The sequence below is a fragment of the Dermacentor variabilis genome, chromosome 8 (assembly GCF_050947875.1).
Source record: "Dermacentor variabilis isolate Ectoservices chromosome 8, ASM5094787v1, whole genome shotgun sequence".
NCBI classification, from domain to species: Eukaryota; Metazoa; Arthropoda; class Arachnida; order Ixodida; family Ixodidae; genus Dermacentor; species Dermacentor variabilis.
Window position 1 is genome coordinate 63,213,353 of NC_134575.1, and position 27,689 is coordinate 63,241,041.

Consider the following 27,689-nt stretch of genomic DNA (forward strand, 5'->3'; position numbering starts at 1 on the left):
ATTTTTGCTTGCTTAGGGTGGTATGAGTAATTGCATATGATAATTTCTGCTAACGGACGGAAGATAAGAATGCCGACCACTGAGAGGCTAACAGCTTGTCTGCAAAAATTCCGTAGAGAAACCACCTCGGGAAGACTGTCAATATACCTACGCACAGTATTGCTGGAAACACATTCTCCTTTAGACTCCGTTGGGATCATTCTGGCATTTGGGTTGCTTCCGCTAAGAGAGACATACAAATTTCTGTTGGATTAGGTAACTTTGATACGACACTTGCTCGTTAAGGTTGGCCGTGACCATGCTTACTATGACAACAACTCAGGGATGTCAATCGAATGACGAAGAAAGGATGACGTCAATAGATCGATATAGGCGGTACGACGACGATGACATGACGATTCTAAAATTATGAAGATGCTGAAGTGACCATAGATTGCAGACCATGACATGAGGGTACTGGGATGACCATGGGTGTAAGAACACGATAGCGTGACTATGACGGAAGGACGATGATGGCACAGCAGCCATGGTAGGGGGATAACCGGATTATGAAGCTTGAATGACGGCAATGGAACGACCACGATGGCAACAGGATGATAGTATGAGAGTGACCGCAGGATGACCACTGTACGATGGCAATGCAATCTCAGAGATGCAGTGAGAACAGCGGCATATTCACAAGTGCACGATTACGATGATGATTACATGATTACAATGTAATGGCGAAAGAATGCAGTCGTTGGAACAACGAAGGCAGTATGGCGATGAAGATATGACAATGGGTTGACGTTTATGAAATAATGACGGTGCTGCGACAGCCTGTCGCCCATACTATGATGACAATGGGATGACTACCACAGTATGACGACGACAGTATGGAGGGAATCGGATCATGACGCTGCAGTAATTATGGTGGAATAATATCAATGGCATCAGGACCACAAGCACATTCTTATTGTCGTAGCTACAAAACGAAAAACATCGGTATACAACCCATGTGGCAAAAGGCTGGACAGAGAGACAAATATACTCGGACTATTTGCAGTGGGCCCAAATGATAATCGCATCGAAAATTACGCTAAATAAACGAATGTCATGTAGTAGAATGACCCTACGCATGATTAGTTTCTTATGTGTGGAGGAGTATCAAAATTTTTATTTATAAATTTCATACACCTTAAAACACTAATGATCCTTAAGAGATATTCTGCACTTGTCACAATGCCTCTATTGCTACGGTGTTTTGCTACACAGCATGCGATCAGTAAGTACATCTGTTACTGTTATTCTTTCGATATAAAATTTCTATACCACGAAAGATATATCCTAACCCGGGGGTTGTACTTCTCATAACAGCTTCAACAATGGTTATTCATGAGTGCAACTTGAAAAAGATTTCCTTGCCTACGTTTACTTCCTTGCATCACTGCCATATAACAATATTTTTCTTTTGAAGAGAAACGCGAAAGGGTATATTGATAATATACCTAAACTGCGGTGAATGAGAATTCGAGATCAATATTTAGAGCAGCCTAGACAGTCCCAAAAGCAAAAGCTGCACGATGCTCGAAAATTGTTCAAGCAATATGCGATTTTCTCGTATCAGTCAGGCTATTGACATGGTGACACAGTGATGTCATGCTTACGCCCGACGTTTTGAAGTGAATAATCTCACTTGTTGCGAGGACATCGCCGTAGCCAAGTGATTGCAGTGTTGCTCGTACTTGACATCAGTGGAACTCTTCAGCAAATATTTGTGCTGTGTCTGATAGGTGCAATCCACAACAGAGGTGACAAAGTATTTTTTTCATGGTGCTTTTCACTCCAGTCTATATACATGCACGTTTTTTTTATTTAATTCTCTGCAGTTCTTGCACTACATGTCCCCTCCTTCCGCGCTGATACTGTGCGGTGCCGTTGAAAGTGCTGCTAATTGATCACTCAGTAAGCCCTACTTCTGCCAAAATTTTTGCTATCAGTAATAACTTGCCCAACATATTTTCCGGAAACTTTAACGCGAAGTATTTTGAGATGGTGCGCCTGTCTTGTTGACCATAATGATGTTGAACCTGCCTTGGAGTGTTTCTGAAGTATCATTTGATTTTTCAGATGTTGCTAATGAGAGCACTCTAATGTTAATCATCAACTACTCTTCTGATGAAATAATAATACCAAATGAGAAACGCCCTCGAAAGTAAAAGCTTAACGTCTGTACCGCGAGAAATGCTCGGCAGTACTAATATTTATTGAACCTTCGCCAATTTAGCGCAGGAAGTTCAATAGGCATTTGATGAAATAATGTGTTTCCTTCCATGTACTTCAAACAGAAAGAAACGCCCGCCCATGTGGACACGGAGTCTCTAAAGTGTCAGAAGATATACAAAAAAATTCTTGAACACAAGTTGTCGTGTGTTTCGAAGTCTTGTAAATTTTTTAAAAGAGTTTGTGACATTAGATAAAAGAATTCAAGGTGGTCAAGACTATTTTTATATTATCATCGTCATCATCTCATCGAGTAGTATTGCATTAGGCAACAGCAATCAACCTAAATTCAAAAATACACCACACAAAATGTGCACTAGGGCCGCCATTTTGTAGCGATGCCTTATGCCTTATTCTATGCTATTCTTATCATCCACCACACACGGCCACCTGATCGCGTTGATAATGTGGGCAGACCGTCGTTCTGACCCGTGGCCAAGCGTGAAAAGCCTGAAAAGGCACGGAATCGGAAATGGCATCGCTACAAAATACCGGCCCAGGTCGCTGCCCAGGCTGCTTTTTGGAGCGTCCAGGGTTGCAGCATCCTGAAATATTCTTGATCTCATCTTTCGCAAGTGAATTTAGTGCATTAGAGGTTCTCGTTTATGGTAATTTGGGACAGCTTTATTTGTTGAAGGAACCCTGTGGAACGTCATCTTCGTTGCAGTCTGCGTATCCCTTTAGCAGCAAAGCTAGCTGTCAATCAGGTATGCTTGTCAAAACTCAAATTTCAGACACTTATCTAGACACTCAATGTCCACCGTCGTGGGCCCTGTATTGACCCCTTAGTGGCATAATACTACCGCTGGGCCTATACAAATCAGATCACTCGTGTTCGCCTCTGTTTCTTCAACACATTCCAACGCCTTTACTTGACATGTGACTCGTGTAGCAGAAGCAATACGGATCTTCAAGTGGGCATCACTCATAGAAAATGTTCACGCTGAAAGCCCCCTGGCGCAATGACCTCAGGCCACCCGTTAAGGTTCAACTTAGCCGAAGCCCGGCCAGCTGGTAAAATAGGCAATACAGGTAAGACAGGAACAGGCTGGTGCCAGGTAATTATTGCGGATTCTTTCGTAGAATTTCCTTACTATCAGTGCATCACACCATTTTTTTTAGAAGAACACCTCTGTTTTATGAATTTCCGCAGCGCCTATTTACCAGATTTTATTGTAAACTTACTCAAAGACCAACATTTTAGTTATGCTTGAATTGTGCGGCTGAATGGAGCAAACAAAGGTTGATGATTCGTCCGCCTATGCAACGGGATCATGGAGCTTATTAAGTATGCTTGCAATAATAAACGTGGGACACTCGTGTTTCACTGAAATGAAAAATGAGATTCCTCCAAAGAAACTGATATATAGCAAAACGTTTACGCCATCTGCGCTATTAAAAGTGTATTTAGTTTTGCAATATGAGGTCAATTTTATAAACTCTCCATGCCTCTTGGTGAACAGATATATCATTTCTATTCATATTATCCCATCGGTTCTTTTCATACTTCCAAAGTTGTCGAAGGCTGCGGAGATGCAAACGCTACAGGTGAGCGGCTATTTCTCCATTAATTACTGCAGTTGGTACTATGTTTGCTCTGTTAGCTTTACTTGGCCCCCTTTTCAAGAAAGATAACATAATTAGTTTATGCAAATTCGCTGCGGCACACACAGAATACAGTTAAATACTCTTATTTCAGTAGAGTGAACATACTCCCAACCTCTATATCCCGATGAGCCAGGATTTTTTATGAATAACTTCTAATAACTAGGCGCAGCACATATTTTTCACACCAAATGTGTGATGCTGTGTTCCGTAATAACTGCCAGCCAGTGAACAGGCAGCACTTCTTCATACATTGCAAGTATTGTGCGAATTGTAACTAGGTCGTCGAAATGTACTGCGGGGCGATGGTGCTGGTAAAGCCAAGAGCGCATACAAGAACATGTATCAAACATAATGAAGCACTCGAAAAGAGACTAGTAAAGTGAAACAATTGAGCTGGATACAGGGGACAATCAGCAAAGCCTTTCGTCAATTTTTAGGCAGACTATGCCGAAGCAGATTCCTCGGAATATTAAATGGTGTGAAAATTGCCGCGTACACCTTCACTGTGATGCATGACCACGTGCATATGCATACATCAGCACAGATTTATTTCTATTTGAATGCCTACTTCCTATGGAAGACGCACGCATGTTCGCCAGTAATATGGGCTTAAATAATAAACGCTTATGAATGGTGCGGTTTCGACATTCATTTTTGGAGGCGTACACAAATGGCAAAACCGGATATGTTTGTGTGATTAATCTTAATTTAATGAAGTAACCAGCCCGTACACATATTATGTCTCTTATGCAGGCATCGTTTTTGCTGGTTTACAAGTTCCTAAAGGAAAAAGCAATTTTTACGTCAGTGTGAGAAAATTTAAAGCCATGTAAAGCTTATTGCATTTACATGATATAAATTGTGTTTCTAAACATATGAGCACCACCTTAAAATACACTTCGTCCATAGAAACTGTTACTGAACTGCGGGTGCATTCGCCAATACTTTCTTGGGCCGTTCAATCGGTCGGTGTTGGTTTTGGAAAGGAATACTTTTGCAGGCATCTGCGAAAATACCGTTTGTAAAGCTTAACATTATTTGTCCAATCAAACAGTATTGCAATAAAATATCTTAACGTATTTCTGCACCAAACTCATATTGATTCAAAGTTTTATCAAAATTTATCATGAAAACGTAGATGTTCTTTATGGTTCAATTATTTTTCTGCTGTATAACGTTTACCACATCACACATAATGACAACACTAATTCGCAACCATAAAAATACTGCTTACCCGTAAATATCTAAGGGTACTTGACATTCAGAATCAATATTACATTCAATTTCTCCTTTTACCTTGTAGCGCCCCCAAAGGATAACGGTAAGTAAACAGTTTGCAGTCATAAAGAGCTGCAAAACGTGAAGCATTTGTATAATTAAGTAATATTTTCAACTCGCTAAAAATGTGCCCTTCATAAGGGTAATACTCCAGTTTCTTGTACTTGTTTTCCTTTGTTTCGTTATTTCTTCTTCACTAAAACTCACGTCATGTTCACCCAGGGACAGCGACCACTAGCTTAACCTGCCACAACTAGAAATAAGAGCTTGTTTATTTTATAACGCGTTTGATGGTCCTTCTGTATGATTTTGTGCTACGCGTCTTGTAATTACGTGTCTACGCTTTTCTAGCGCGAAAGCAGCAGGCTAAATGTGTGACATTTTGCTATTCCTTAAATATTGCCACTCATCCGGAATAGACGCAGGTGTAGGGTTCCATAATGTATTAGGCGCGAGCGTATGGCAAATCAGCTCGACGTTAAAGAATCGCTGTAGTTCTTTACAATCCGGAAGGCTCTCCTACGGTGACACTCAAAAATACCGTGTTCATTTAGGTATATCTTTCCTATCATTTCGAACATAATTATATTCCTGTTAGCATCACAGGTTATACTGGTGGTTTATAATTCAAATAAAGTAAATATTGCATAAAAACTTACTCACTGGGCATGTACCGCCATTGAGTAAGCTTCTTTAACGCAAAATTGAGTTACTGCATAGGCGTGCACGTACTGGCATTCTTGTACTACTTTGAAGAGCTAAACTCATCTGCTATGCGGAATTTTTCTAATGTGTACCATATTCTGCATCACATAATGACAACACTATGTCACAAGATTATAAAACTGCTTACAAGTAAATATTTAACGGTATACCTGACATTCAGAATGAATATTACATTCAATTTCTCGTTTGACCTTGCCACCCCACCGAAGGATTACGGTACGTTAAGCAATTTGCAGTCATAAAGAGCTGCAAAATGTGAACCATTTGTTTTATTATGTAATAATCTCGACTCGCTATAATATGCATCTCTTCATAAGGGGAATGCTCCAGTTTCTCGCGCTTGTTATTTTTTGTTCCGTTATTTATTCTTCACTAAACCTGACGTCATCTTCACCCAGCGACAAAGGCTACGCCTGAACCTACCACAACTACAAGTAAGAGCTTGTTTATTTTATAATGCGTTTGATGGTCCTTCTGCTTTGTTTTTGTTCTACGCGTGGTTGCAATTACGTGTGTGCGGTATTCTAGCGCTGAAGGAGTAGCCTAAATGTCTGACATTTTGCTATTCTTTAATTATTGCCACACGTCCGGAAGAGACGCAGGCGTAGTGTACCGTAATGTATTAGGCACGAGCGTATGGCGCATCAGCTCGACGTTAAGGAAACACATAACAATCCGGAATTCTCCCTTACGGTGACTGTCCAATGCACATGTGATCATTTAGGATGATATTTCCTATCATTTTGAACATAACTGTATTCCTATAAACACCGTAGGTTATATTGGTGACTTAAAGTTCAAATAAGATAACTATTGCATAAAAACTTAGTCACTGGGTGTGTACCGCCCTTGAGTAAAGTTCTATAACGCAATAGTGCGTCACTGCATAGGCGTGCACATACTAGCATTCTTGTACTACGTTGAAGAGCTAAACTCATCGGCTATGCGTAATTTTTCTGCTGTATAACTTTTATTGCATCACACATAATCACAACACTAGTTCACAACAATAAAATGTACTGCTGAGCCGTAAATATCTAAGGGTACTTGACAATCAGAATGAATATTACATTGAATATCTCGATTTACCTTGTCGCTCCACCGGAGTATTACGGTAAGTTAAACAATTTGCAGTTATACAGAGCTGCAAAACATGAAGCATTTGTATTATTATATAATAGTTTCTACTGGCTATAAAATGCACCCTTCATATGGGGAATGCTATAGTTGCTTCAGCTTGTTTATATTGTTCCGTTATTTATTCTTCACTCAACATGATGTCTTGTTCACCCAGCGACAACGACTACACCTGAACCTACCACAACTACAGGTAAGAGCTTGATTATTTTATAATGTGTTTGATGGTCGTTCTGTTTGATCTCGTGCTACGCGTCGTAGTAATTACGTGTCTGCGGTATTCTAGCGCGAAAACAGTGGGCTAAATGTCAGACTTTTTGCTATTCTTTAAATATTGCTACTAGTCGGGAATAGACGCAGGTGTAGGGTACCATAATGTTTTAGGCACGAGCGTATGGCGCATCAGCTCGACGTTAAGAAACCACATAACAATCCGGAATTCTCCCCTATGGTGACTGTCCAATGCACTCTTATTGTTTAGGATTATAATTGGTATCATTCCGAACATAATTATATTCCTGTAAGCATCGCAGTTTATATTGGTGATTGAAAATTCAAATAAAATAAATATTGCATAAAAACTTAGCCACTGGGTATCTACGGCCCTCGAGTAAACTTCTTTAAAGGGACACTAAAGTGAAAAATTATTTCTTCTGCATCAGTAGAATACCGTTCTACAACACCAAAAACACCACTCTTGCAACGCTAAGACGTTTGGTAAGCCAGAAAAAGCGCAAGAACGAAATACGGGTGTTGACGCCTACTTAGGCTCCCGCACCTGGGGACTGTGACGTCTTGGATTTTGATGGCATTTTCAGGGCCTACTAATTATATATAGCGGCACAGATTGACAACATTGTGTTCTATAGGAACCAAATATTAAACATGACAAGTTTCGGGAACCTTTATTCAGCCAACGCGGCCCAAATGCGAAAAATACTTTGGAATACCTGACATCACGCTGACGTACAGGCGCTGGGGTTTCGGTGCGAAATTCAAATACTGATACTTGGGCCTTCATTTTCTCATATAATAATCAAAATATTTTCTTAAATGATGGCCTGCAAGGTTCTCAAACAATGCCTCATGATTCTGATTTATAGTTTCGCTTTAGTGTCCCTTTAACGCGAAATTTCATCACTGCATAGGTATGCACACACTAGCATTCCTGTACCATATTGAAGAGCTAAACTAATCTTATATGCGTAATTGTTCGGCTGTATAACGTTTACTATATCACACAAAATGGCAACACCAATTGACAGCAATAAAAAATACTGCTTAACCGTGAATTTCGAAGGGTACTTGACATTTAGAATGAATATTACATTGAATTTGTCGTTTTACCTTGCCGCTGCAAGACATGAAGCATTTGTATTATGATGTAATAGTTCCTACTCGCTATGAAATACACACTTCATATGGGGAATGCTCGAGTTTATAGTGCTTCTTTTTATTGTTCCGTTATTTATTCTTCACTGAACTTGACGTTATGTTCACCCAGCGACAACGACTACACCTGAACCTACCACAACTACAGGTAAGAGCTTTTTCATTTTATAATGCGTTTGACGGTCCTTCTGTTTGATATTGTGCTACGCGTCGTATTAATTACGTGTCTGCGGTATTCTAGCGCGAAAGCAGTAAGGTAAATGTCAGACTTTTTGCGATTCTTTAAATATTGCCACACGTCTGGAATAGACGCCGGCGTAGGGTACCATAATGTTTTAGGCATGAGCGTATGGCGCATCTGATCAACGTTAAGGGACCACATAACAATCCGGAATTCTCCCCTACGGTGACTGTCCAATGCACTGTGATCATGTAGGATTAAAATTGGTATCATTCCGAACATAACTATGTTCCTGTAAACATCGCAGTTTATATTGATGATATAAAATTCAAATATAATTAGTATTGCATAAAAACTTAGTCACTGGATATGTACCGGCCTTGAGAAAAGTTTTATAACGCAATATTGCGACACTGCATAGGCGTGCACATACTAGCATTTTTGTACTACTTCGAAGACCTAAACTCATCTGCTATGCGTAATTTTTCTGCTGTATGACGTTTATTACATCACACATAATCACAACACTAGTTCACAAGAATAAAAAATAGTGCTTAACCGTAAATATCTAAGGGCACATGACATTCAGAATGAATATTACATTCCATTTCTCGTTTTACATTGCCGCCCCACTGAAGGATTACGGTAAGTTAAACAATTTGCAGTTATAAAGAGCTGAAAAACGTGAAGCATTTGTATTAATAAATCATAGCTTCAACTCGCTATAAAATCTGGCCTTCATAACGGGAATGTTCCAGCTTCTTGTGTTTCTTTTAATACAACACAAGTCTGATATCAAGCGCCATAAACCATATTTGGTGCGGTACTTCCGAGGAACATTGATAAATTCTACGATGAATTTAGATCCCAAATCTCTCTACCAGCGATTGAAATATATTACATCAGAGTGGTTGATGCCATTTATCTCAATGGAGCGTTTTCCCCTATAAGAATGCGCAACAAGGAAGTGCAGTCAACGCATTTATGAGCCGGTTTGAACACTTTGTACCTAGTAATAAATTCACCATGCACCCTTCTACTGCTGGAAAATCTTCGTTGATATAACTTAGCAGGGAAAATAAAAAGTTACGCTTTGCAGAAAGACTGAGGATAGTGAGCAATATTTCCACAACACTAGTAATCATGTGCGACACGGTACGCGCATGCGTATGCGTGTGCTTTCACTTTTCAATTGTACTCTCAAACGAATCGATGTCGACTAATACCTTTTTTCGATTGAAGCTTTGAAGGACCGTCGCATAAAGCATGCACTGCACTGTATTGCAGTATTCTGTATTGGTGGCACTTTCCTACATCCAGAAGCTATTTCCTGGTTCCGCCTGATATCTGCACTCCTCAAGAGAAGCACATTCCATTATTCTCTTTCTTCTCCTTCACTCTCATAATTCCAGACTTCCATTTGTTCCACCCTTGTCATTTACAGTGTGTCTACTACATTTGTTTTCTTTTCACCTGAAGCATTCCTTGGCGTACATTTGCCACATTGAAGGTAGCTATCCGTCTATCTAGCCACCTACGTCTTCGTACTCTCATGGTCGTTTCGTCGTGGTGATGGTACCAAAACTGGCATAGTATGACAAGACTGTATGAAGAACATAAATGACAGGTCATAACATGAACGTCGTGACATGCATGTCATGTAGGTAATGGAACAGTCACATTCCTCTTGGTAGGTACCAATATTTTCATGGTAATGATAGGAGTGTATGACGAACATAAATAATAGGTCCTGACACGAACGTCATGACACGCCTGTCATGTAAGTCATTAAAGAGCCGCCTACGTTTTGGTTGGTAGCAAAATTTTCATGGTAATGAAAGAAGTGTATGACGAACATAAATGAAAGTTCGTGACCCAAATGTCATGACGAGCGCATCATGTGGGTCATGAAAGAACCGCCTAGGCCTTGGTGCTATCATCGTCGTTTCTTTACCTTGGTAGGCTCCCCGCACACGGCTTCGCATAACATCGATTGCCACAGAGCGTGGGATCTGAAGGCTTTTTTTTTTACTTTATCAACACCACACCCAGGCCTACTCTCCTCTTCCCCATGGAGGTCGCGGATCAGTCAGCTACGCGTAAGTAAAAACACTGCTAAGGAACGCGGTTGCTGCCTTGAAGAAGACAAGTGCCCTTTTCGAAAATCCCCTTGCCTGACAATTTATCATTTCAGGGCAGCTGAAGTGATTTCGGCCGGACAGAGGACATCCAGCTCTTGTTACTAATTGTCACGCATCGAGAATCATTGTTTCTGGCTCAACCTTCTCGACAAAGTTACTGCTCCTATTCACAGCGTAGGGCATCATTTAATATTCATCGTATATATTAGGCACATACTTGTACAACACTTCTTTAGTGTACACATTTCAAGGAACACAATGTATAAGCCGATGGTAGTGCCAACTTCTAACGGACCACACCGGGAGAGTTTCGCAAGCGCCTGAAATAGTTGCGTAATTTGAAAAAATGACTTGGGCAAAAAGCTGTTTCTGAAATAGGTTTATCTCCTTCTCTCTATCTTGAGCTCTATACAAACATAACCACTGCTTGTACAAGGTGTTGCAATCTGAAAGTTATAAGGCAAGAATATGAAACCATGGCATTACGTATAAAATAGCGAATGTTTTCTCGTTTTGCTGTCAGGTCAGCTTACTTTCAATTCGCCTTCTAATTCAAAGCGAATATATATTTCCGAGTATTACATTACCACACGATCTTTAAGACGATTTGCCTGAGAGGACTCCGTGTAAAACGGCTTGTGCGGCAAACACTTCCGGAGTTCACGAAGTGCTTGAAGGTAAATAATGCACTTGTAGAGGGGTGTATTGAACAGTTCAGATGGTAGCGTCTGTTCGTAACCGAGAAGGCAGGTGACGCCGAGCAGGAACAGCTGGTTGCCGAACGGCTCACAGTCGTGGTAAGCACTGCCGATCCGGCTGGCCCATTGGTTACACTGCAGGCATGGAACAGACCATATGACTTGCCTTCTTCTTGTGTTCTTCTTTATTACAATTATCCCCGGTGCAAAAGCGGAGCCATCCTTGCGACTTAGGACGTGGAGACGAGCGAGTCATACCATTGTTTCAGGCGGCGAACATGAACAGCATCCCATCCACGGCGGCGCTTGTCGATGTCGTTGTAAGCGGCTCTATGATAATGTTGACCGGAGAAGTGCATTCGACGATGCGGTATGGTCCATCATACTGCGAGCGAAGTTTTGTCTAAATTCCAGGCGTGGTAGAAGGCACGGACAACACGACAAGGGTGCCGGGAGCGAAGTACTGATTTGTAGCGTCGCCATCACGATTGGCTTTTTGTCGTTGTTGGTCGGCGGATGTGAACTTTGGGGCTAATTGTCGGCATTCCTCAGCGTATCGGGTGCCGGCTGAAACGGGAGCACACTCTGACATGTCTGGTGTATAAGGAAAAACCGTATCAATAGTATGCGAAGGATCGCGACCGTAGGGAAGAAAGTATGGAGAAAATCCTGTGGTACTTTGTGCAGCCGTATTGTATGCGTGCGTGACAAATGGGAGGATGATGTCCCAGTTTGTACGCTCCAATGAAACGTACATAGCGAGCATAACACCAAGGGTGCGATTGAAACGCCGTAGTGGTCCGGTGAACTATGCGACATTGAGCAAGCAGAGCTGCAATCACCTGCGACAGAAACACGCGGCGTCTAGCACTCAGCAGCTCCCGAGGGGGGCCATGGCGAAGAATGAAACGATGCAGTAGAAAGGAATCAAGGTCACTGGCGGTCACTGCAGGTGAAGCAGCGCTCTCAGCATAGCGTGTAAGAAGATCCACTTACTTACGACACTTACGACAATAACCCATCGTTTGCCAGCGGGTGTCACCCGTAGCAGCCCGTACAGGTTAATTCCCAAACGGTCGAAGGCACGAGTAGGGCACGGAAGCGGCTGTAATAAACCGTGGGCCGGATGACAAGGATATTTGCAGCGTTGGCGTGGCGGGCACGAGCGGACAAACTTTTGGAAAAAAGTAAACATTCCTCGCACGTCGCCGTAACATCGCCGTAGGCGCTCATACGTCGTCAAAACGCCTGCGTGTGCACATTGTGTGTCAGTGTGAAAACACGAGCACATGTCGGAACGCTATGTCCTAGGGATAACCAGGTGCTACTTGCGACCATCGGGCTGGTAGTTGTGTCGATACAAAAGGTTATCCCGGATAGCAAAATGGAGAGCCGGGCGACGCAGGGAGCTGGAGATGGGAGATGCAGGCGAGCCAGGAACGAGATGCAAAAGAGAGACCACCCCAGGATCGTTGCGCTGTTCTGATGCGAAGGTGTCGATGTCGATCGAGGATACCGCCTCAGTGTTGAAAATGGAGGCCGTGGGGTCTGGCAGCGGAGAGCGGGACAGAGCGTCAGACGTCAATGTGCTTGCAACCTGAGTGGTAGATGACGTGTATGTCGCATCCTTGAATGCGCAGATCCTAGCGGGCAAGGCGTCCAGACGGGTCTTTTAAAAAGGATAACCAACAAAGGGCGTGACAGTCAGTAACCACATTGAAAGTCCTGCCGTATGAATAAGGACAAAAACTTCCCGAGTGTCCAAACGATGGCCAGGCATTCTTTTTCTATGACGCTGTAATTGCGTTCCGCTTTGGCCAGCGCATGAGTTGCGTAAGCAACGACGTACTCGGAGTAGCCAGGCTTGCGATGCGCAAGGACAGTGCCAAGGCAATACCACTGGTATCGGTATCTACTTCAGTTGGGACGGTGGGGTCGAAGTGTCCCAGTATAGGCGGAGACGTCAGGAAACGGCGTAAGGTCACGAACGTGATGTCGCATGCAGGAGACCAGGAGGATAGGTCGTCGGCGCCACTTAAGAGTTGTGTCAGAGGTGGTATAACGGAGGCGAAATTGCGAACAAAGCGTTTGAAGTAAGGACTGAGGCCTATGAAGGCGCGGAGTTCATTGAGTTTCTTACATTTAGGAAACTCCGCCGAAGTTTTGATGGGTCGGGGCAAATGCCGCCTTGGGATACGACGTGACCGAAAATTGTGAGCTTGCGGGCGGCGAAGTGACGCTTTATCAGGTTCAGTTGCAGGCCTGCGTTGCTCAAGGACGTCAACACTTACCTAGGGCAAAAAAGATGCGTGCTGAAATCAGGGGCGAACATAATGATGTCGTCGAGGTAGCATAAACACGTGCTCCATTTTAGGCCGCGCAAGACATTGTCCATCATTCGTTAAAACGTAGCAGGTGCATTGCATAGGCCAAATGGCATTACATTAAATTCGTATAAACCACCTGGAGTAATGAATGTAGTTTTAGGGCGATCAACCTGTGACATCAGAACCTGCTAGTAGCCCAAGCGTAAATCCAACGAAGAGAAGAATTCAGCACCTTGCAAGCTGTCCAGAGCGTCGTCATTGCGCGGTAGAGGGTAGCCGTCTTTCCGCGTTATTTTATTAGGACGGCGATAATAGACGCAGAACGGAATGGAACCATATTTTTTATGACGAGAACCACCGGTGATGCCCACGGGCTATTGGAAGGTCGAATGACGCCGCGCTTAAGCATGTCGTGCACGTGTTCACTCATCATCTCACGCTTCTTGGCGGAGAAGCGGTACGGGCGGTGCCGCAATGGCGCGTTGGCCCCAGTGTCGATGTGGTGTCTGACGGTTGATGTGCGACCCAGAGTAAGCTGAGCAACATCAAAACAAGAACGGAACTAGGCAAGCAGGTGAAGAAGCTGGGAGTGCTGCTCGGAAGTCAGATCATCGGCAATAAAAGGTGCGAACAAGTCAGGTTATGGTGGAGCAGAAGTTGAAAGTGCACAGAAGTCAGTGAGCTCTGCATACGAAGCATCCTGCACGTCGGTTATAAACATGTAATCAAGAGACTAAACACGGTCAAGTGCTTCGCCGTCAAGAGCCGTCAGGGCTGTAGGAAGCGGATTGCAGACAACGATGGAACTGAAACCCGCTGAAATGTAAAGCGTGGTCAAAGGGAGAGGAACTTCTTTGGGGGTTATGAAGAGTTCCTAAGGAATGAAGAGGACAGCATCCTCAGAGACAGCGCCACAGAAGACGGGAACAACGGCAGACGAGTACGGCGGTATGGCGGTGTCTTCCCGAAGGACTAGCTTAGCGGGAAGAAAAGTGGTGCCGATGAGGGGCACGTCACACAGAGGCGATAATTCAACTTGCACAATTGATGACTGCGTTATTTCGCGAAAGAAAGTCCCACCCAAATATCACGTCTTGAGAAGAGGGCTGCAAAACCACAATCCCCACAATATAGAGAACGCCCTGAATAACAAATCTAGATGTGCAAGCTGCTGAAAGCTGAACTGGCTGGGTGCTTGCTGTGCGAAGAAAAAACCCAGATAGTGGCATCGTAACTTTTCCTAAATCGCGAGAGAGGCGTCCGTTTAGGACAGACACGGCTGCTCCAGTATCAATTAGCGCAATGGCAGGGACGCCGTCAACAGTGAGGTCGACAACGGTCGAAGGCGACAATGGAAGACTTGTACAGATCGGTGGCCACGCAGTTCCTGCCTCCTGAACTGCGGCGCTTAGTTTTGCTCTTGCGTGGGTGAAGGGCGCCGACGCATGTGGGACAACGAGCGTCGATGCGGGGAAGGTGAACGACAAATAAGGTCCGGAAATTCTACTGGTTACCTGTTCGACTGCCGACTAAAATAGGTGTCGTAGAAAAGTTGCACGTCGGCGTACGGAGGCGACTGCACAAAGCCATCAGAGTGCAGCATGCGGCGGCGGTAGAATCGTGCAACATGGCCAGGAATACCGCAGGAATAACATCTGTGTCTGTTGTCTTGCGTGCGCCAAGGATTAGCAAAGGCAGGAGCTGGTCGATGAACGGGATGATGAAGGGGTGGTAGCGGCCGAGGATGTAGCGTAACGAGTTGTTGACGAGGAGCCTACGCGGCGACGGATGCGTAAGTAGGTGGCGCGGCGCCAGGGCACTACTGATGCTGCATTGGTAGAGCCTAAGCAACTTGGTCTTGAATAAACCGCCGGAGCGTACGGGCTAGCTGCGTAGGCAGCGGCTGCTGTTGGTGTAGCTCACCGAAGGGTAGTAGAGAAAGCTGATGTGCAACTTCCTCCCACACGAAAGCTTGGATTTGTGTGAGCAAGGGGGAGGAATGAGAGAAGACTGTCATGGAAGTGAAGGCCTCGTCAGCCACTGAGGGGCGCCTGGTGAACACACGCTGCCTCCTCAGCTCGTCGTAGCTTTGGCACATGTTTATTAGCTCTGCTACGGCGATCAGACTCTTGGCGATCAACATTTAGAAAGTGTCATCGGCGATGCCCCTCAATATATCCTTCAATTTGTCATTTTCTGGCAGAGAAGCATCCACACCTTTGCATAGGTCGAGAACCTCTTCGATATAACAGGTGAATATTTCACCGGGTTGTTGCGCCCGCTCTCGTAACCGCAGCTCGGCGCGCAACATGTGGACGGCGGGGCGACCGAAAACTGCAGCGAAACTGGTATTGAACGCGGACAAGGACTGAAAGTCGGCTTAGTGGTTTTTTAACCAAAGGTGAGCCACCCCCGCAAGGTAGAAGATGACGGCATTTACCTTGGCGGTATCGTCCCATCGGTTGTGCAAGCTCACCCGTTCGTAGGTAGACAACCAGTCATTGACGTCCTGATCATTCGTACCACTGATAATCGCTGTATGGCATTGCGGGACAGCGCCAGAGCAGGCAACGGAGGGTGGCGGTGACGTCCGCTGGGGAGAGTCAGGCATGATGGGAGGCCGAGTCCGAGAATGGAATTCCAGGGTGTAGATGTTATTGAATACGCCGCACATTTCACCAATTATAATGGGGTTATTGAGCAGTTCAGATGGTAGCGCCTGCTTTTAACAGAGAAAGCAGGTGACGCAGAGGATGAACAGCTAGTTGCCCGAACGGCACACACTCGTGCTAAGCACTGGCGATCCAGCAAGCCCACTGGTTGCACTGCAGGCATGGAACAGAGGATCTCGCTGGCCTTGTTCTTGTGCTCTTCTTCTTCATTTAAAGCGCATATAATCAGTTTCTTTGCAAGAAAACTTCTATATAATACACAGATAAATTTAAATAGGAGGCCTTTTTTTCTGAATTAGACAGTTGAAAATATTCATGTTGCTTGAAAAGAATAAATGCTTCTGTATGTACTCTCAAGTTATGTTCTTCTTGAATACGAGTAAACATGCACAAGCTAGGAAGATATCTGATTGAATACATACTTTCCGAAGGCCAAGCGAGTTTGCAACGATAAAAGTAGCTCTGAATAAATTATGCTAACCGAAAGTTTGAGAAAGTAGGCAGCTTTCTCTACGCTCTCGGATATATTTTATATGTTATAGAAGTAAACATGAAGTTACACAGTGAATTTTTAAGGCAAATCTCTTACTATTATAATATTACGATGCGTAAAAACTTTGTTTCATCAATACTCTAATAGGATCTTACCAAAGCAACTACTTCCTGCATACGCGTAGTTCTGGGGCGCTATAACGTAAAACTATTCGAAAGTTTTCTATTCCAAATTTGTAATCAGCCCACTGCGATTGGTCACAAATTTTTGGACCGCCCCCACTTCACCTGCCCGTCACGCGACGTCACGAAATCCGTACGTAATAGCTCCCCATTTTATATGACGTGTACGCACTGATTATGCATGATTTGATCGAACGAAAGAAAAATAGCTATATCTGATTCAACCCCTTTTCGTCATTAGCCCTCAGCTATTGGTAACAAGTTTTCGGGCTACAGCCATTTCACCTGCCTCGCACGCGACGTCACAAAGGTGCACAAACTCACCACGCCAAAGTTACGTGTACGCGTTAAAGATGCATTAATATGCCGAACAAACTGAATTTTCTTCTGAATAGCCACAGGCTGCCCCGTTCTGAAATGAATAAAAGATGGCTGCCACCGATCGCTCAGGCATTGGCGACTCGCACGTGCCGGAGAGCACGAGTTTACTTGAGTATAATAAAGCTTTTTTTGCGTGGCCGTGTAACGTTTTCGAGCACTTTCGGCCGGTTTACGGCCTCGTTCTGCCAACTCTTCTCTGCTGAAGATCCATTTCAGCTTCATCCTTAAGGTTCCGTTACGTGCCATCGCGATTTTCGACCAGCCATTGCAAGCTAAGTAAAGAAAAGCGGACCAATCACAGTCGCCGGCACCACCGTCTTGATCCGTTTATCGATATTGAGTGCAGTGGCTCGGCCCCATCGGATCCCTCTCCGCTTGAGCGTGCTCCTCGCTTCTTGTGAGCCAATTAGATAAAACAAGCTGCTCATTGTAGGCAAAGTTATTCGTTTTGAAGCAAACAAAAGTGACCTCCTATGAACAAGGCGATCGATTCATTGGTCTGTTCAGACAACCCTGAGGGTTACCACCCTGTACTTGCGTCGGCGGTTACGCAAATTTGACGTCGCGTGAATGGAATAAAACATATTGGAATAGTTGTACGCTATAGCGTCCCAGGGAATGCCATTGTTAATAAGCAGAGGCATCAAAGAAGGCTAGCAAAAGCGCTATAGAATAAATCTGGAATATTTACACCGTACTGATAAGCTGTCTTTTTTCTCCCAGTAAGTGCTAAAGAAGACCATCAATCTTGAAGAACTAATTTAATGTGCACTTTCTTTACGACACATGAGACACAGTGCGTCTTTGTGCAAGCACCAGCGAAGTGAATGCTTAAAACAATTCAGGGCTATCCATGAAGAAACACTTACTTGTTTACACGTGTTTCTCTATTATAAACTGTGCAATACATTTTCACGCGGTCGGTTTCTTAATATGCGTTTTTGGTGCCCATATATTCTCTACACATCGATCAAAGAATTGTTCAAGATTGGGAAGAACTCAACAAATACTTTTTTGAACGGTGATGCACGTAAGGTTCAGTGATGCCAGTCAATATTTTCGGCAGAGAAAGCGATGTCTGAACAAGGAGTGGGGAGTTTGTGTTTCCGCCGTGGTAAACGCGCGACTTTGAAGTCAGACGAGTATATGTGCTTGTGATTTGTTCCTCACTGCAATGTTATTCATTACACCACACAAACTCTACACTATAATGTTCTACATCTCTTTCCCTTGTCGGTGAAGTAGCAGTGTACTCTTTATCACTCGGTGTACTGAACTGCCTCATGCAGACGGAGTTAAAAATTTAAGAGTTGTTATACATTACGCGTGTGTTTAGCTGAAGCCTCCAGAAATAGGTTCTACGGTAAACTCACCTAAACAGAGGCAGAATTTTTAGTTGAATTCTGTCGAAATACTTTGCTAATTATAATTTAATGACACCTTTTAATATTATACAGTGCTAGAAAAAATAAAGTCGCTAATCTCTCACTATATATGAAATATTGATTGTGCATGCTCATGTGTGTTTCAAGCCTTTTCCTTAATATAAATACGTCTTTCACATAGGCGAAGAAGACCGCATGTATGTGACAGTAAAGGTGGAGAGCGAACAGTTTAGATAAGGTAAAACTGATAAAATATAGTGCGGAATAACTCGTATTGCACAGGTCACTGCATTGTTATATAATCTCTCTTTTAAGGGCAAGGATAAGTTGCGAGGAAAATGCAGTAGACTGAATGGTACGCTTGTAGAGAGTCGTTGGATTTTCCAAAATATGGCTTCATAATCAATCCAATAATGGTGATAAACACAGAAATTTGGCAATTTGATTGCGTCGGTTTTTCATCTACATAAGAAATTGTCCGTACTTGCCACTTTTGCGGACCGCATAACTATACGGTTGGTAAATATATTATTTTAGCGAAAAATAATTTGGTAACATGGTGACTTGAAAGTCGGGCGAGGCTATTCACACTACATCACACGCACGAAAATAATGTGCCATCTATGAAAAACCTTAACGGCAAAGTGACGTAGTTTCGAAAATATTTGTCACGCGATGTAGACACCCGTTGATAATTTCGTAAGCAGCATATGCCGAGCGTACGCTGCTTAACATTATTAAAAGGAAAAGATCTGGACACCGACCAAAGTAGTTTAAAATATTTATTTTCGTTTCGGCTCCCCCACGGGAGCCTTGTTCACAATGAAACAAACGGCAGAGCAGGCACCCCTTTTTATGTGTGGCTCAAAACATAACTAAGACATCAGGCATACAAGGGCGCCACATTGCCTTCGTTGCGATGAAGAGTGTACGCTGTGGTTTGGACGACAAGCGACTCAAGATAAAGACGCGAATAATGATTTCGTTCCTTGGCAATCACTCGAGATTTCAGCCAGTTAATCGTATGTGATGTGGTGGCGCAGTGCTCGACCAATGCATTGGATGCAACGTGTGGTTTCTGGACGTCATCACTGTGCTGCTTAAGTCTTGCTTTGAAGTTGCCGGTTTCACCGGCGTAGATATATCGACAGTCTGCACACGTTTCCGGGAGGGCACGTGCGCTGCCTGTACGTCATATGACCGAAGTAAGCGTGCAAGATTCTCATTTATGCCGGCGACGTAGGGAACCGAAGCCCGGTTGTTGGGGATCCAGGCTTGGTCGGTACTCCGCGAGCCAGCTGGTGGCCTACTGAGTCAATGAAGTACTCAGGATGTCCACAAGCCGTCAATTCCCGCGGCGCAAGTGCATTGTCCGCCATGCGGTCTTCCGCTGTTGTCCACACGTTTTTCGCCCTACGAAGAAGAGAGCCGACCGCAGACTTCTTTTGCGAAGCATGGTGCACCGACGTGTAGGTTAGGTGTAGTTTAGGTGGCATGTAATGGTATGCTTAAAAAACACGAAGAATTTCCTGATCGGAAACTTGCAGGGCGGCCTTTGCTGTGGTCTGTCAGTGTGTTTCAAGTCAATAAACTTTAATAACGCCTAATCTGTCATGTCTTGACTATATGCCTAAGAATAAAACAGGACAATTGGCAGCGAGATGCTATGCCTTCTTTATTCATGGTGGATTCAAAATAAAAAAAACTATTGCACACGGTACTTACTACTGCAGTTATCGGACAGCGTAGATGGGCCCCGTTAGTATACCGGAGAAATTGAACGCTACTCAAGCTCGCGCCTTCCACGCAAGCGGCCTAGGAGTGCACGATGTTGTGAGGATGTCCAGTAGTGTAATGCTCAAAACTCTAAATTATAATTTTGCGCTTTCACGGCAACAGCAAAATTACATTGCATTGTCTTTCTCAAGGTTACGCATTCAGTTATCAAACTTGGTTTACACGAAAATTGTTAGTTATGTCTTCAAATAAGGACCTATCTTATGAACTTCTACGCGGAAGATCCATCGGAAATATAAAAGCTACCTTGGGCATAAAAGCACAACCTGCAGATATCTACTCTATTACTATTATATGCTCGGTTCACTGCACATTTGCAACGAATTGGCCACCTTCGATACAGCTGATATTCATAAAATTCGCTTTTAAATACGATTACCATTTTAAGCTACTTTTTGCACTAAGCCTACTATGTAGGCCCTAAATTCGTTTTCGCTAGCGAAAAAGAAAAGATCGCGTATGCGCAAGGTCATACAATACAAAATACAACAGCTGCGCGTTGCTCCCGCTTTGACCTGAGTCACGACTCTCTAAAAGCGGCTACGGAGCTTCCTATGAGGTAAGGACAGGCCCCGTACGATAACCTTATCAGTTGCATAGCTATAAAATAAATCAACGCCCCGCTGAAGCGATTCTGAGTCGCTATGGTGTTCAACAAGAACAATATATGCAGCAGCACATACGACAGACGCGAGACGCCACACGCAGGAGTGTGGGAAACGGTCTTCCCATCGCGCAGAGGGGGGGGGGGGGGGTGTTGTGAATCGCCGTTGTAGAACGTCGTCGATACTCAATCAAGCAAGGCGACGCCCGACGAAACCTAATAGAGCCGAAGCAACTAGCACTACGAGAACGCATTGCAGCACAGCGTTCGTGTAGTACCAGTTGTAGTAATTCTACACTGGTGTAGTACCAGTGTAGTAATTTTGTGTGTTTACGTTGTACGTATTACCAGCCTGCAATATATCGCGAGAGGGCAAGTTGCGTGTTATTGTAGTGGCGCATCCAGCTTTCAGCTTCGGGTTGATCGATTCTCAGTGATAGTGGCAAGCCAATATTCGTTATCTCTGGTCTCCACCGTGACGCCAGCTTCGTGTTAGTTCTGATTTACCGGAGCAGAACGTAATGCATTATGCGATCGTTCTATGCAACCATTCAGCATTATATGGTCTGGAAAAATTGTTGGAAGTAAGTAACACCGTGTCTTATTCCTAGCGTGGTGTATTAGACCTACATTGAGCATATAAGTGTTCAATAATTTTAGAGACCTTCTTGTTTGAATGGCATTAGGAAGTGTGGCCACATAGTCAGTAGTATATCCTTTCATCATAGCATCCTGACAGCTATTCTTGATAGGTAGAAAGACCAAATAGCCCATATAAAGGCATGAAGCGTAATGTACACGTGACGAAGAATAAACTATCAATATGTATCAGTGCACATACATCCTTTGAATATAGGCACCATTTGTGCTATTCGTACTTCAAACATCTATACTCACTAACGCAGTGAATGTAATATAATGTGGCACATAAAAATAATAAAAAATTCGGCGCAATAATACGCCAGTTCTCGACAGAATACATCTGAAATATCATGTGTAAAGGAAATATTTATTACCCAGGGAGAATTACTGTGTTTATATCAACTGCTCAGAAGAAGAATTGATATTCGCGCAAGCTGGTACCAGTTCAACATAATGATGGGACAGCACAAGACGAGTAAGAAAAAAAGTAGAAAAGACACAGCACAGCGGTGAACTCGCAACTTTATTCGAAACACACACTTTACCTGAGTACTATCACCTATATTCACGTGATCTCGCATCGGTAGCGTTATCATCAGCATACAGGATAGCAGCAAAAGCCCCTAATCTAATGATACACTATGAAACGGTGTACAAATGAAATTTACTGTCGTGAAAAGTGAATGAAGGCAGGCTGACACAACGGTTTCCTTTTTGTCCTCCTATGGTGGGCCTCAATAATCTCCCGCGTAGTCTTATTGATATATGCGAAAAGAATTGGCGTATCTCTAAAGAATGGAGTACACCAATGTTCAGAGCAATGGCGCGCGTCATATGATTACGCATTACCCACTAGCGAGCGCCTATGCTCTGACAATCTGATTGTGCAGGCAGTCACAAGTTTGGTCAATATAGACGTGACCAGAAGAAAACGGAAGCTGGTTACCAACTTCCATTCTACAATGCATAGAAGGGGACTTCCGCTTAGCAGTGTAGCCTTTCTTATTGAAAGTGGAAGTAGCCTCTGCCAACTTCCTATCAATCTTACGAAAAATTTTGCTCATCTTGCTTGGGCCAGAAAAAATGCTAGATTCCCGAGACTGTGCGATAGCTCAGGTACATATCGAATGGCGAGTGCATTTTTTACTCGACTACTGATTCTTGTTGGCGCTCCTAATTTTACACGATTAACAAGCCTATGCACGGTCACACAGACAGCACCCTCCAGAAAACCTGCAGGTCTCAACCACTCCAGTAAAACTGCCAGAACGCAGGTGAAACCAACATTTACAATGTGCGGAAAGTAGGTCCAAAAATGCAATCCATTCTTTCACGACCTTTTCATGTGCGGATTTAAAATTGAAAATTGCCTTTCCTACCTTGACCAGTACACACACCGTACATGCTTATTGGTTAGTTGAAGCCTCGTATCCACAAATTGTAGCTCGTTCTTGGCTGACACTTCGCGTGTGAATTGTAACCAGGACCCACATTTGGGGAACACTTGAACTACTTTAGCAACCATCTGTTGAAACTTCGAATTCTTCACAAGCATTGAGAAATTATCCACATGCCTTAGGACTTTATTCGTTTGTTCATCTGGGTTAATTTTTGCACTTCTACTAACTCGGTCTAGGAAAATGTTAGCACCGGAGAAACTTTAGAACCAATGCAAATGCCAGATTTTTGCCGGTATAAATTTCTGTCTCATCCAGCAAAAGTTGAAGCTAAGTAAGAAGAGAGAATCTCGAAAAACTACTAACGGATATCCCACTGAGGATGGAAAATTTGAGCTTATTGTTGTCTTCGGTGAGGCGCAGCTTAACACTTTCCAAAAAATAATCATGTTTTATGTTATAGTGGTCTTGAACATCAATGCTGGAAACATTGCGATTACGAGGATTAGATAGAACAAGGAAACTAACGAGATCTTTCAAGTTTTTCCCCATAAATGTTTCTCTGATCACTAATGATTGTAAATGCCCTTCTACATAGGCTGAGACAGCCCGCTGCCACCTACCCTTTCCATGACTATTGCTCGAAACTAAATGTAAAGTTTGTGAGTCACTGCAGCGAAAAAAAGCATCCAATTAAGACATTTTCCTTTTTTTTAATGATGACGCTAGCTACTCAGGTTCGAGCTAATTTGAATTAGTTGTAATTCCGTATGTACATAAACTACCGCACAGTAACGGTTCTTTTTTCTGCCTCAACAAGATGACCAAAATTTTTCGTAAGATTGATAGGAAGTTCGCATAGATTACTTCAACTTTCAATAAGAAAGGCTGCGCTGCTAAGCGCACGTCTCCTATGCATTGTAGAATGGAAGTTATTTACCATCTTCTTTTTTCTTCTGGTCACGTGTATATTCATCAAACCAGTGGCTGCCTGAACAATTACATTGTCAGAGCATAGGCTCTCGCTAGTGGGTAATGGGTACTCAAACGTGGAGCAGCATTGCTCTAAACATGTACTTGCTCCAATCTTCAGGGATACCGCAATTCTTTCCGCACATAGCGATCAGACTAGCAGGGAGATTATTGAGGCCTTTCATATCAGGAAAAAGGGAATGCGTTGTGTCAGCATGCCTTCAACAACTTTGCATGAGAGTGAATTTTTATTTGTAAACCACTTCATAGTATATCATCAGATTACAGGGTTTTTCTGTTTGCATTTGCACTGATGATGACGCCATCGATTGCAGATCACGTGGGTATAGGCGGTAATACTTAGGCAAACTGTGTGTGCTTTCGAATTAAGTTAGTTGCAAGAGCAACGCTCACCTGTGTCTATCCTGCTTTATGTCTTAGTAGCCTAACCCTGCCTCTTTCGGATGTTCAAATGTTCGGTTTTGTTCAATTACTCATGGTTGGGCGTCGTGCAAGTGAGAACTAAGGAGAAGGAGAAACGTAAGTTCAGCGCTCAATTATCGGCAGAATTTTTTTTGTGTGGGGAAATAAAAGTCCGAACATTGAGCCTATCATGCTATCCACGATCGAATGCCAGTGGCAAGAAAGATAAGGCCGAAAAGATGTACACAAACAAGGGCAGCAATAACAATTCTAGGCTAAGTAGTTACAACAGCCCTTTTAAACAAACCTAACATATACGTGATTGCCGTGAACCCAAATGTAGCAAAGTTGATTCACACCCAAACAGGAGTAGTGATCGTGGCTTATTGAAGTGAAACCGTTCTTTTTAATGTGAAAAGCGTTTATGAAGTCCCTGGACACCTTATTGCAAGGTCATTGCTCTCTGCCTGGTTTGGGGAAAGCTTGTCGGATTTGCCTTTCGTGCCTTGGATTGCAGCTAACTTTTGATAGAGAATCCCATCATGCACTCAGTCTATAGTTAGATATTTTTCCTTGTCAGGAAAAACGTTTCACTTTTGTTCAGTGCCCTGTTTCTCATCTGGTTTTACTCGTCTTCTTCCCTTGCGCTGGTTCGCACCATGTACATTAACCAAAATGGACCATTTTCTGCTGTTTTCTCATTCAATTTTCTGGTGTCTTCACTACGCAATACGGGCTCGCCTTGGTGATTCTTCTTTTTGTAAATTAAGAAAAGTGCCTTGAAGCAGAAGCGCACTGCCCAAGTTTCTATTTGGTCCAGACATCGTTGTTGGACTGAACCATATGTTAGGTACCGTCAAAGTTTAAACGGTCAGTTATTTGTTTTGCCACATCAGTTCTTTTTAGCCATATTACCAACCAGTAAACAAACAAAATATGCACATCTACTAGTTCGTTTCCAATAATTTGAATCTTCATTGGTTTTCAGGAACCCAATTGCCGCCTGCTGAATGCGGTATAATGAAGTTCGACGTAGGAATATACGTACGTTACGGCTTGTTCATCTTGTTACTTATACAGTTTTTTCAAACATGTAAAGACGACAAGTCAGCTCCCCATAAATGACCCTCAAAGGCAAAAGTAGAATTTAGAGCAACGTAGGTAATTTACATATTCATCAACGAGCGCAGCTGCTCAATTCCACTGCTCTGCAAATACCAGGTAAACTCTGGCCCGACAACCAGCAGAGGTGATTCTTATCCCGAAACTTATTGGTTGTATTATCACAGATGCAATACCGGAATTTACAGTATGAAAGTAGCCGCTGCTAGTTCTCACCTTAAAGTGACCGGCGCTTTGCCAAAATGCTGCCCTCTCGTCAGAGCAAGCAGCAACAGCTAGACAGGCAGCTCCTAGGCAGAAGCACCTCTCCTTTCCCGCCTGAAACCTTATGACCCACTTTGCGGTCATCGAGACCCCGATAAGTTTAGCCTACCTTACATCATTCTGTACGTCAGCGTAATTACTGCCCATGGCACACTTGATGCACGAATTTTCCTGTTTGCAAAAGAAACCTCCTCATTTCTGTCCGCTGCCTAACAGCCACAGCAACAGGCACGCATGTATTCCGCGTTCTGACAGCACTACATGCATAAATAGCCATTGCCCGCTTTCTTTATGTTATGCTATACTCTGTACATGTAATGCAGGCCATTCGATTTTTTTCTGTCTTCATGACGCCTCCGGAAAGATATATATTCCTTTGACAATCGGGAGCAGCTTCCGGGGAGCTGACTATTTAATTAAACGCTAACACGGTTGAAGAATAGGCGCCTATTTTTCGTGCTAAAATAAATGAGTTGTTATTAGTGACTTTGAAGTGAAGCCCGACTATTTGTTCTTGTGTATTTAGCTCGTTTATTGCACTGATGAAGTTCATGTTCGTCAGTTCTTTGCTGCGGATAAATTTCCGTTCCTTCAAATCGGTTCTGAATAATTTTTTTTGTCCACATGCAGCTGCGCACAAACTGCAGTTCTGAATGCAACCACATGCTTCAGAATGTTCAATCTCCTCAACATTGTGCCATGGTAAGATGAGGCGCAATTTCATTTGGAGTTGAGTGTGCAAAAGTGACTGCTTCGTAGCGCTCGTGTAGTGCTACCAAATAGGCGGGTTGGTACTTTAGGGAAAAATAAAGAAATTAAAGTAGTACCAGCAGGGTGGCATACTGCTGAAGCCTGCGTGATTCCCTGTCAATTTCATCCTGCTTTTGTCACTGCTTTGTTTAGTTTTAGCGTGTAACTTAATTATTTTTAATATTCGCGGACAACTGAACCAGCAGAAGATGCAGGCGTATAACGCTAACTTGTACAAAAAATTAGGACCCTTGATGAATTCGACATTACGCCAATGTTTCCTCTGAGGTGTGTTCCGCAGCAATTGTCTTCTTGCGGAAGGAAATCTTTAGCTGAACTTACTGTTGTTCGTGCACCATTTATTCTTCCCAGCCCCACTCGTAATGAACCTTTTATTATATAATCTTTAAAAATATAGAGATAAATAACATTAGCTCCCCACGAGAGGTAGCGACCCCTTTAACATTTTGGACGCATTTTGCATGGGTATTTTTGGGCTTATTGGAGCGCGTTCTCGGTGCTAGCAGAGTAGAATTGCACGCAATGGAGATGTTTCAATTGCAGCATAATTGCAAAATTTGCCTAATACACAACATCTTTTCTTTTTTACGCCACGCATTCAATTTTTCATAGCTATCGAGTTTTCTTTATTAAAGCAAGTATCTTCCCTTGGCTCTTTAAGCTAATTTTCTGGGTGGTTGGTAGTGGTCGGTGTTGGGTGGTTGGGGTCGGGCATGGTACCAGGGAAGGCGAGGAAACCCGCTGAGGGAAAGGGCGCGTGCACTCTGACAAGCCAGTTTGGGGGGAGGGGCGAAAAGAATCGGGAGGGGGGACTCACTTGCTCGTTAATTGGTT

At 43.4% G+C, this 27,689-nt stretch overlaps 2 long non-coding RNA genes across 2 annotated transcripts in view; one reads left to right on the forward strand and one right to left on the reverse strand.

Moving 5' to 3' along the window:
* The window catches only part of LOC142591056 (uncharacterized), a 69,922-nt gene that overhangs the window by 8,629 nt on the left and 33,604 nt on the right, over positions 1-27,689 (reverse strand). The gene's annotated exons all lie outside the window — the stretch shown is intronic.
* On the forward strand, positions 8,513-26,786 carry LOC142591278 (uncharacterized). The gene is made up of 3 exons (XR_012830432.1): positions 8,513-8,551; positions 25,687-25,742; positions 26,715-26,786. It is a non-coding gene; the product is annotated as an uncharacterized LOC142591278 (long non-coding RNA).